Raw genomic sequence first — 9676 nt, 5'->3', positions numbered from 1 at the left:
TATTATTAATATTATTAATAATAATAGTTATGATGCACTTTGACACAATGTGAATAAAGTAAAGGTTTATAAATGGCATAAAAGTAAGATCCTGCTATGTCTGGTGACTGCAGTTTTAAACCCTGCATACTCAAATCCAAAGTATAAAGGTGTAACTGGTGTGAAGATTCTCTCTAGGAACTGTTTGAATATCATTCATTTTTTGAGGGGTAACATTTTTGACACCAAGCAGAACAACACTTTTTCATGAAAATTGAAAAAGAATAGCTTTTAAATGTTAGGTATGAAATTTCTTAATAATCACAGTTTTCATCACTGCAGGTTATGTGGACATCAGCTGACCTTTTATTTTGAAGACAGAACGGCACTGTCCTACATGCTACCCAATACTTGTTAAACAACCTTAAAAGGCCCTCAAGGTAACTTGTTCTAGCACTGGCTTCCTTTGGACACATGATGCAGACCAATCAGTGACTGGGGACACACAGCTGGAGGCATTTCACTGGTTTATTTGCTCTCTGTCTGAATTATCAAACTTACAAGCAGGTATATGCCACAGGGAACTGAATTTGTACTTGAGTAAGGACTGAGTCCAAAGTGACAATTTTGGGTAACCCACTTTTGTTCTTGATATGTTCAGTTCCAAAGACTTTTAACTTTCTTCATCATTCCTTCAGCTTCTTCCCACCTATCCCTTTCCCTGTTCTGGTTTATTAGTTGCTAATGTATGAAATCTGATGCTTTTCCTAAATAGCATCACTCTTCTCCAAGCTGAACAATTTTTACAGAGCTGTGAGTTGAGGCACAACCTAAACTGTTCAAAATGTTTTGCTGCCTGATTCTACATCTCACCTTGTATGAGGAGTGTTCCCAAACCTGCATGCAGGGAAGTACAACTTTCAGCGTGGGATGTTGGAAACAGGGTCCCACACAAAAAGGGAAATTGGCAGTTTTATCCCTGCTACAGAGAATATGGGACAAAGGCAGAGGAGGAGAGAGGCTGAGCAGAAGGGAATCTGCTGAAGTCATAAACCAAAATAAGCATCACAAACAAATTGTACTGTCATTTCCTACAGAATACATCTGCCCTCAGATCATTGCAGCTATTTCCTTGTGGGAGGGGGGCAGTAGAATTCATTTCAGTGGTTTCAGAATTACATTTCTCAAAGGGAGAGAGGAGTGGCGAGAAACACAAACCACCGTGGCTGTATCAGATGCTGATTTAATTTACATTTGTGGTGATTGGATTGCAGCAATTTCCCTGGGGAGCAGCTTCTGAGATAATAATTTCCAAAGAGAAGCTTAGCCATGGCAAGCTGAGGACTTCCTGAAACAGGATGGCCTACTGAGAAAAATGTCTTTTTAAACTGGTGTGGGTTCAACCAAATTTAATAGGAATTCAAAGGATAAGAGAGCATGGAGAGAACTGTCTTGCAGGCACAGCAAGTTCTTTTGTGGAAAAATTCTGTGTTGGTAAAATTGTCTGCTATAAAATGATATTTCAGGGAATTGCATTCAATATTCTTAAAAAAGAACTGTGGGAAATTTGGGAGAGATTAATAAAGGACTTTGTATGTTTTCAGTTAACCATGACAAGTATTCAAAAATCTGCACACCCATAAAGTCCTTAGAGCACAAGAGTGGACAGGGTTTATCCATAATCACATGGTGTCACAGGAGAAAAATCTCAAGTTCTGATACTGGTTTTGGTTTCTCTCCCACTTTTGTGCCAATGTTGTCACCTGTCCCCCTACAGACAGGGAGTTTCAGTCCTCTTCTTTACCTGGAGGGGTTCAGTCCAGTCCACCATGGTCCATCTCAGCAGTTATTAGTCATTTTTTATGAGTGAAAAGAGGGAAAGAGTGCAAACAATGAGTTCTGATTATATGCTAGGATAAACAAAGAGTGAAACCAAAAAAATCAAGAAAACTTTTATTTTCTGTCTCAGATCAGGGTAAGAGCCAGAGCCAGGTAAGGGCCAGGGTATGGGCCAAATTTGGGGGATATTTGGGCTGCTTTTTCTGGTTGCGTAACACAAGAGAGCTGAAGAATCTGCCTGATCTGAAGGCCCAGCATAGTGGGAATTCTGGCTCTGTTGCAAAATCACCTTTGGTGTCTCTCTTAATTAGGCAGCAGGGCTGTCATGCTTCCTTAGCTACGATCCATTTGTTCAACTCACTTTGATGCTAAAAATACTCTCTTCTTGTTATCTCTGGCTTCCATAGGACACCTCTTGTTTGATTTGTGGTGCTGTGTGAATAGGCAGAAAGGAGCTGCTGGACAGGCTGGTAAAAAATCAAGCCAGAAGTACTTGTAGCAAGAAAGGTGGGGGAAATTTGTGTCACACAAGAGAAAACCCTCAGGGAGACCTTGCTTCTCCTCTCCCAAGCTGTTTGCTTCTCTTCCATCCACTGCAGAATGATTGCTATCCGCAAACATCAACACTTGTCATACCCTTATCCATCAAAAGATGCCTCCAATTCACTCTGTACAAAAAGCATTTTTGTTGCTGTACACAAATAAACAGCTTCATTTCAAGGATGTCCACTTTAAAATTACCCACTTAAAATGAAAAACATCATACGAAATCCCTTCTTTTTGCATTCTTCCAGAACTTTTTTAAAACAAATGATTAATTTTTAAAAAATGAACCTATAAAATATTTCTGTGCTGTTGAATCCATTCTTTTCAAACTCATACCCAAAAGCAAAACAAATGAAAGTCTTCATATATAAAATTTCCCATTAGGCTGTGGGTGAGACCTCATGAGTTCACAGGGTCCTGGTGCAGAAAAGTGGGCATCCAGAAAAGATTGTCTGATGGGCCATCATCCAGAACTGGGCTTTCTTGGGATCTTTGCACCTTGTAAGTGCTGAAAACACAAGCTATTTTGCCTTTATGAAAATGAGGAAGAATTGGTGTGAAAATTCTTGAAAGATTGGAAGAGGGTTATTTGACTAGGGAAGATAGTTTCAAGGTTTTAAATGTCTCAACAATACATTTGAATCCTTTGGTAACTCAGATAAAACAAGGACAAATGTTGTCCTTCATCCCAGCCTGGACTAAGAGTTTCTTAGTGGGGCAAACCCTCAGCCTTCCCCAAACATGACCCAGTGGTACCAGAAAAGCATCAGCCCTTTGCTCTATTTTTGCTCCTGCAGTTTAGAGTTTGAGTCAGGCTGATTTTTAAGGCAACTGATTTCAAGCACAGACTGCACTGGTATGTGGTGAGGAGTGGCCTTTACAGCATTTCCAGATTGTTTTGCCCAGGAGAGCACAGCCATGTGCAGTCGCCAAAAACCTGTAAGAAAAAATAATAGTTTGGTTCCCAGTGAAGTCAGATTCTTTGTTAAGGGCTGACAATTTTACCTTGTTTTGCTGTCACAAAGGCAAAGCCAACACCAACTGGTAGCTCTCCTGAAGGAATCTCCTGATGGTGCCAAACAAATGACAGTGGGATCTCCAACAAAACCAAGAGCACTGGCCATGAGAGCAGAGTTTGAACAGATTTATCCTCCAGAGCAGCTCTTTGGAGGATCAGGCCGTGTAAAAGGCCATGAACTGATTTAAGTGTTGCAACAGATGTAACTGAACCCCAGAGAACAGGTTCATCCCTTTGGTTTTGCTTGCAGGATCCATGAGCAAATCAGTTTGGAGAGATCACAGTAATGACATTTTCTGTGTTGCATTTCTGATGGCTGAGGAAAGTACTGACACTGGGACGAGAGAGAAGAAAGGCAGAAAAAGGGAGGTGTTAGAATTAAAAAGTGACACAATGCACTGCTCTATTTTGGAGTAGATTTCTCAGAATTGTTTCCTTACCCTAATCCTAACCTTTGGAAAGAGTCCCCTCAATTTCATCTGGCTGCTCTAAGGAATTTTTACCAGGAAAAACACAACTTTGCTTTAACTAACCTCTGTTTTGTCAACGCATTTGTCATGAGGTGTTTCCTGGCCCTAGCATGGAAATGATATATTTAATTTAAAGGATTTATTTCATCAAAGCTTTATTTTTCTTATTGATGTAGGTGCACCCAGACAGCCTGATCTGTCTAGGTTGTTGGAGAGCGATGCTTAACAATTTAAAAAACCTGGTTATAAAGAAGAAAAAAACCACATGCAATCAATCTCTCTGTGCCATCCTGCTGTCTTTTATGCTCTTGCTGTCACTTAAATATCTTAAGATGGAGGTGTGACCCTTACTAATACATTCCCATACGTGTCTAACACTTCTTCTTAACAGCCCCAGATTTCCTCATGCACAGCCGTCCCTGGAAGTGTGGATTTATTCTTTTATGAAATCTTAGAAAAAGGTGCAAACTGAAGTGTAAATAACATTCATCTCACCAAATCGGTTGGAATGAGACTGCTGCTTTTAAGGTGGATTAGAGCTTAGGGGAAAGTTGAAATTTTCTCACTAATGTTATGTAAGGGAATGCTAAAGTACATGGGCCCCATGTTGGCAGAGACTGATTTGTCTCAGCTTTTTCTGTTGTGTGGTGAATATTATTTGAAACACTTGGCTGTGTGCAAGAATATTTTGTATTATAGATGCAAAGTGTGCTACTTGTATGACCCTGTTGCTTTTTGTTACTAATCAATTGTCATACACACAAAAGGAAAGCCATTTGGTGAGAGATGAGCGAGAAACACAAACACTAAAATGAGAAACCCACTCTGACAGCTCAGAGATAATTTCCTGACATGGCAGAGAATGAAGCAATGGTATCTCTTTGCCACAGTGGCCTATCAGACTTTGAATTTATTTTCAGATGGTTTCAGAGCATCTCTCTAGCTGCCAACACATCAAGCCTGTTCCAGAGCCCATTGATGTCAATATGAGCCTTTCCATTCACTCCTCTCAGCTTTGATCATACCCTTGAAAAGTTCAAACCTCCTAAGTGCATTTGGGAGCTTTTTATGTGTGGGGCTGGATCCCTTCTATTTCCATGTTTATTAGTGCTGTGCCATAGAGATCCATCTAGAAATATATATCTTATCATGGGGTGGGGGTTAAATATAAAAATACTTGGTATCCATTGGAGCTTAGGCTCAGCCCACCCAGAGTTGCTGGAGTTTTTGCCAGAATTTATGACATAGTCCTAAATATCTCCCTGTAATTTGTCACTGCAGAATGATGTGCCACTGACTAAAAATGAACTGGGTGTGAAAATCTGTTGATTGGCAATTTCCAATAGGAAATCTGAAACCCCAGTGACACTGTCTGAGTGATCTGCTGTGGAGAGATGCATCCCACACTGCAGGCATGTTCAGCTGAATGGGAAATAGGCCAGTATTTATAGAAACGAAACCTTCCTTTGTGGCACTGAAAGTCTGCCTTTTCTTCCGCATGAAGACGCTTTGCCATTTCGTTTTTGAAAATGGAATTTCCAAGCTGTTGAATAGCAGAGACCCAGGCAATTGCAAGTAAATCTGGGGGAAATTCAGAAGTCCGAAGCAATTTCAGATAAAAGTTAGAACACAATAATTAGACTTCAGATGCTTCTAAAAATGGAGGGAAAAAAAATCATCTGCATAGCAAATCAGGTTATCTTCACAAGCAAGATGAATTCTTTAATTTTATTACTGAGCTGTGGGACACATTTCTGCTGAACTTTCTGCCCTCCTGACCTTTATTTTACAAATATACACACCTAAACCTCATGCACACACTGTTTCAGCCTTGTAACACTTTTTGCTGACTACTCCAACCTGGAGTCATAACCTCACCCTGTTAATGAGGCTGATAATTGAAGTCCTTGTCAGCAACTTAGTTTTAAGTCAGTTAATTATTCTACTCTGAACAGAGCCCTTTTCCCTAAAAAATCCAAATCCTCTCATTCACTGCTTAATGAGGATAATTTGGAGATAGGTCCCTATATATACATACACATAAATTATTGGCATTATCTTGTTCTAATAAATTAACATTTCAGATTAAAAAACTGGTTAAGGAGTTTGTTTAGAAAGATACAACATATTTAGTGGGTTTGGCTTTTCTTATAGGCCAAACCCACCTAAATATATGATATTTTCCAAACAAACTCTTCAGGCACTTAGAGCTGAAACATCTTTGACTGTGGACAGCATAAATGTATTATTTAAAGTTATAAGAGTAGCAAAACCAGGTCATACTAAGATTAGAGAGCATAGTAAAAAACCTCTGTGTGGACTTAAGGTTCAATTAGAATTCATTAGCTGGAGGTGACAGGAAGGGAAAGAGACTAAAAGTGTGTTGACTGATCTGATCATTTGGAGAATGACAGAGCTGCAGAATGGAGCTGCAAAATTTCAAGGACAAATCATGTGGTTTTCACAGTGTTCAAGATACATAAGTGCAATTGTATAATATCTAGGAAAATATAGAAAGAAATACAAACACAAATAATTCTGGTCATGGTTTCTGAAGAAGAAAAAATGAAAGGAAAACTGATACACAACAAAACTTCCTGGGATGATGAAATGAATGGATTATCTCTCTTATGAAAAGAGAACTTGGTTCTGAAAATAGCCAGAAGAAAGCTGAGTGAACAGGTGTTGGTAAATGCATCTAAGGCTGAGGGATAATTATCACTGAAGAGGAAGAGACAGTTAAAACATAACTATTTATCAAGGAGTAATGAATAAATTTAGACCCAAAATTAGAAGGTTACTAATCATCAGAAGAAGGAAGTTTCTGTTTAGAAGAATATGAGCCATTTTAAGATGGAGTTCTTGAGACTGCGAGAAAAAATTCTGTTGTTAGAAGGGTTTGAAACTGTTGGGCTTGCTCTTTGCATGCTGTTTGTTTGGTAATATCCCATCTTCCAAGGTTTCCAGTATTTTCGTCCCTCATTGCTTCTCCCTCCCTTATATCCTTGGAACATTTCTCTCCCTATTCTCCTCTGAGCCCCTGCAAGAGGCCACAGAGAGATGAAAAAAGGATGGAGCTTCCCAGTACTCCCAAAACTTTAACATTTCATGCACTGGCTGTTATTTTTTACCCAGTTCACACCATAGAACTCTCAAATTTGGGGCTGGAGAAGAGTTTTTCCTTCAGACTGGTAGGCTTTTGATTCTGCTCATTTTTGGCTTCTTTTTGTGGGATGGACACAGTAGCCTGCTTAGATCTAGCTGGGGCTTTTATTGATTTTTTTTTCCTTCTATGTCAGGAAAGTGGCGTATTGGTTTCTTGGCAAAAATTCTAGTTTTGGAGATTTTATTGTAGTTTTTAAGTTTGTTAAGGAAGTTAGGAAAGTTTTATGGCTTCTGTCAAGTGAAATAGATGTTGTAAAGTGTTCTGCAACTAAACATCTGTGGCTTAGTAGCCAAGGACAGAAACAAGACCAGATCTTTTCTGCTTAAATAAATTGAATTGGAGGATTTTAGAGAAATAAAAAAACCCTTTTATTTTCAGCCAGACCACCTAATATCCCCCTCTTTCACTATTCCTTTTATTTGCAGAGCTTTGAGCTGGACCGCTTTCAGATTTCTTTGCATTATTCTGTCTGATACAAAGGTTTTCGACATGGCTCCATTCCAATCTCCTGTACGTGTCTGACAAACTGGCTGGAAGATCTACATTTGGCAATAGAGGTCACGAAACATAAAAAATTAGTGAGAGGTAAGAATTTTTCAGTTTTGTTTTGTTATGACAAAGCTTTGTTTCCTATTCTCTGCGACACTTGTGACACTTGTTAAGGACAGGGTGAAATTTCTTGTTGACAAAGGTACTTTTTTACTAATAGGTGCAAGGAATCTAAAAACAGAAAGAAGGGAAAAAGGCCAAAGTGTGAAGATTTTAGTGGTTGACAATTATCTCAATATTTCCTGTGGATAGGATGTGAGATTTTCCATCAGTTTTTAAGATGGGAAGGCAGGTGCAAGACTCCAATTTGGGTGGAAGCAGTGGAGGTCTCAGGGCAGGAGATTCACACATTTGTGCTGCCTAGAAATCTGCCTATAAAACTTGTGAACAAGGTTGCTGGAATGTTAACAATTTTCTTTTGGAAAATACTAAAATTTTTAACCTGTCACATCCACAGTGGGATTTTTCTCTGCTTAGCTGAAGGACAAGGAAGCAGAATGTCTTTAATTGGAAAGATCACTTGTCATTTCAGAATGCAGGACACAGATTGGGGCTACTAGGAATAACAAAACAGCCTCTTCCTTTAATGTTCTTCTTGTTAGACTTTTATGGGAAAGTAGCTGGAGACTTCGGTACTGATGTCAAGCAAAATAAATGAATTTTCTACCCAAAGCCAATGAAAGTGGAAGGCCTTGCAGTAGATCCTAGAGAGTACCCTTAAATTCTTTTTTAGGGAAACAAGCTGCGTTCTTTGGTACGTGGTAGCTCAGAGTAGAAATGCAGTAAAAAATGGAAAGCACTTCTCAAACACAGGTGTTACATTAAGACAGTACAGCCAGAAGGTAACAGGCCCATGAATTACCAAGGTGAGATCAACACCCTGGCTATTTGAGCATGTTAGAAAGCACCACCATGAGGTGTCTTTCTTGAAAGCTTTGACCAGAAAGAGTCCAAAAGACCCTAAAGTTGAGCTGACCAACAATGAATTTCACAAAGACTGCCTCTATTCTGGCTGAATTCAGCTGCCAGCTCCTCCTCACCCAAGGACTTGGTCTGTATTTGTGGTTACATTTGTTGGGTGTATTGATATTTTCTGACTAGATACCACACCTAGGTGGCTCAAGGAAATAAAATAGATCTTTTCTTCTTCCACATCAGTAGTGAAGTGTGGGAAGCTGCATCTTTTGAGGAGGAAACCACATTTGTCTCCGTTCTGTAAGACAGCAGCAAATCGCGTTCAGCAGAGCTGAGTGTTGGAGAGGTCCAGGAGAAGGGGAAAGCACAGATCTTTCCTTCATTATCACAAAGAATATTTCTTTTTCAATTCCTCATCCTGGTCTAAATCCAGATTGTGCCTAAACCAGAAGGTTACCAATTAGCTATATTTTTCTAAATTTTCTGCAGGTTTCCTTCAGGAAAGAGAATTTGGATGTTGAGGTAGTGTTTGGCTGGGACTGCTGCATCCTGGCCAGGCTTTCAGATCCAGCCAGAACAGCCTGTATTTAGAAGATGAAAGGAAGAATCCTTCTGCCAATACAGATCTGGCACTTACCATTTGTCCTTTTTTACAAGCAAGAGAGACTTTCACAAGTCTAGTAGTAAGACTCCATTAAAATAACTGAAACTCCTTGCTGAGTGAGTGTACCAAATTTTTGAACTCAAGGAATTAATCTTGACCTAATTAATTTATTCATTTTAATTGACCATTTGTTTTTCTCTTTAATTTTGAAATTTCTATTTTGGAAATATTTAGCTGCTGCTTTTAATAAAAATACAATTTTAATGGCATTTATTTGAGCAGTTGTATTTATTTCTGCTTGAGGATATCTGTTTTTATTCAAAACCAAACTTCTGGTATACGCTGCATACTTTAAGGAAAAAAAGGGTATACATACAAAGTTGCTTGGAAAATTATTGATAATTCAAAAAAATAATTGATCTTTTAACATTTTGGAAAAATTCATGACATTGGTTTCCAGGTTTTTATTCTTTTAAAAGCTTTAAGGGAATTGTTTTTCTAACCTTCAGCTAGATCTTGTTCACTTCAGCTAGATCTTGTGGTTGCTAACAGGGAAACTAAAATAATATAATGTTACTTGAGAGGTTAAA

At 38.8% G+C, this 9676-nt stretch overlaps 1 long non-coding RNA gene across 1 annotated transcript; it reads left to right on the top strand.

Annotated features, from left to right (window-relative positions):
- The first annotated feature begins 313 nt into the window (after window positions 1-313).
- Window positions 314-9266, top strand: LOC121669350. Its single transcript, XR_006017734.1, has 3 exons — window positions 314-419; window positions 7444-7603; window positions 8972-9266. It is a non-coding gene; the product is annotated as an uncharacterized LOC121669350 (long non-coding RNA).
- Window positions 9267-9676: the final 410 nt, after the last annotated feature.

The sequence above is a fragment of the Corvus kubaryi genome, unplaced genomic scaffold, assembly GCF_017639235.1.
Source record: "Corvus kubaryi isolate FWS band 111438036 unplaced genomic scaffold, C.kubaryi_AGA036_p1.0 37391, whole genome shotgun sequence".
In the NCBI taxonomy this organism is placed as follows: domain Eukaryota; kingdom Metazoa; phylum Chordata; class Aves; order Passeriformes; family Corvidae; genus Corvus; species Corvus kubaryi.
The sequence above is the reverse complement of the archived record's forward strand: the minus strand, read 5'-3'. Positions and strand labels throughout refer to the sequence as shown.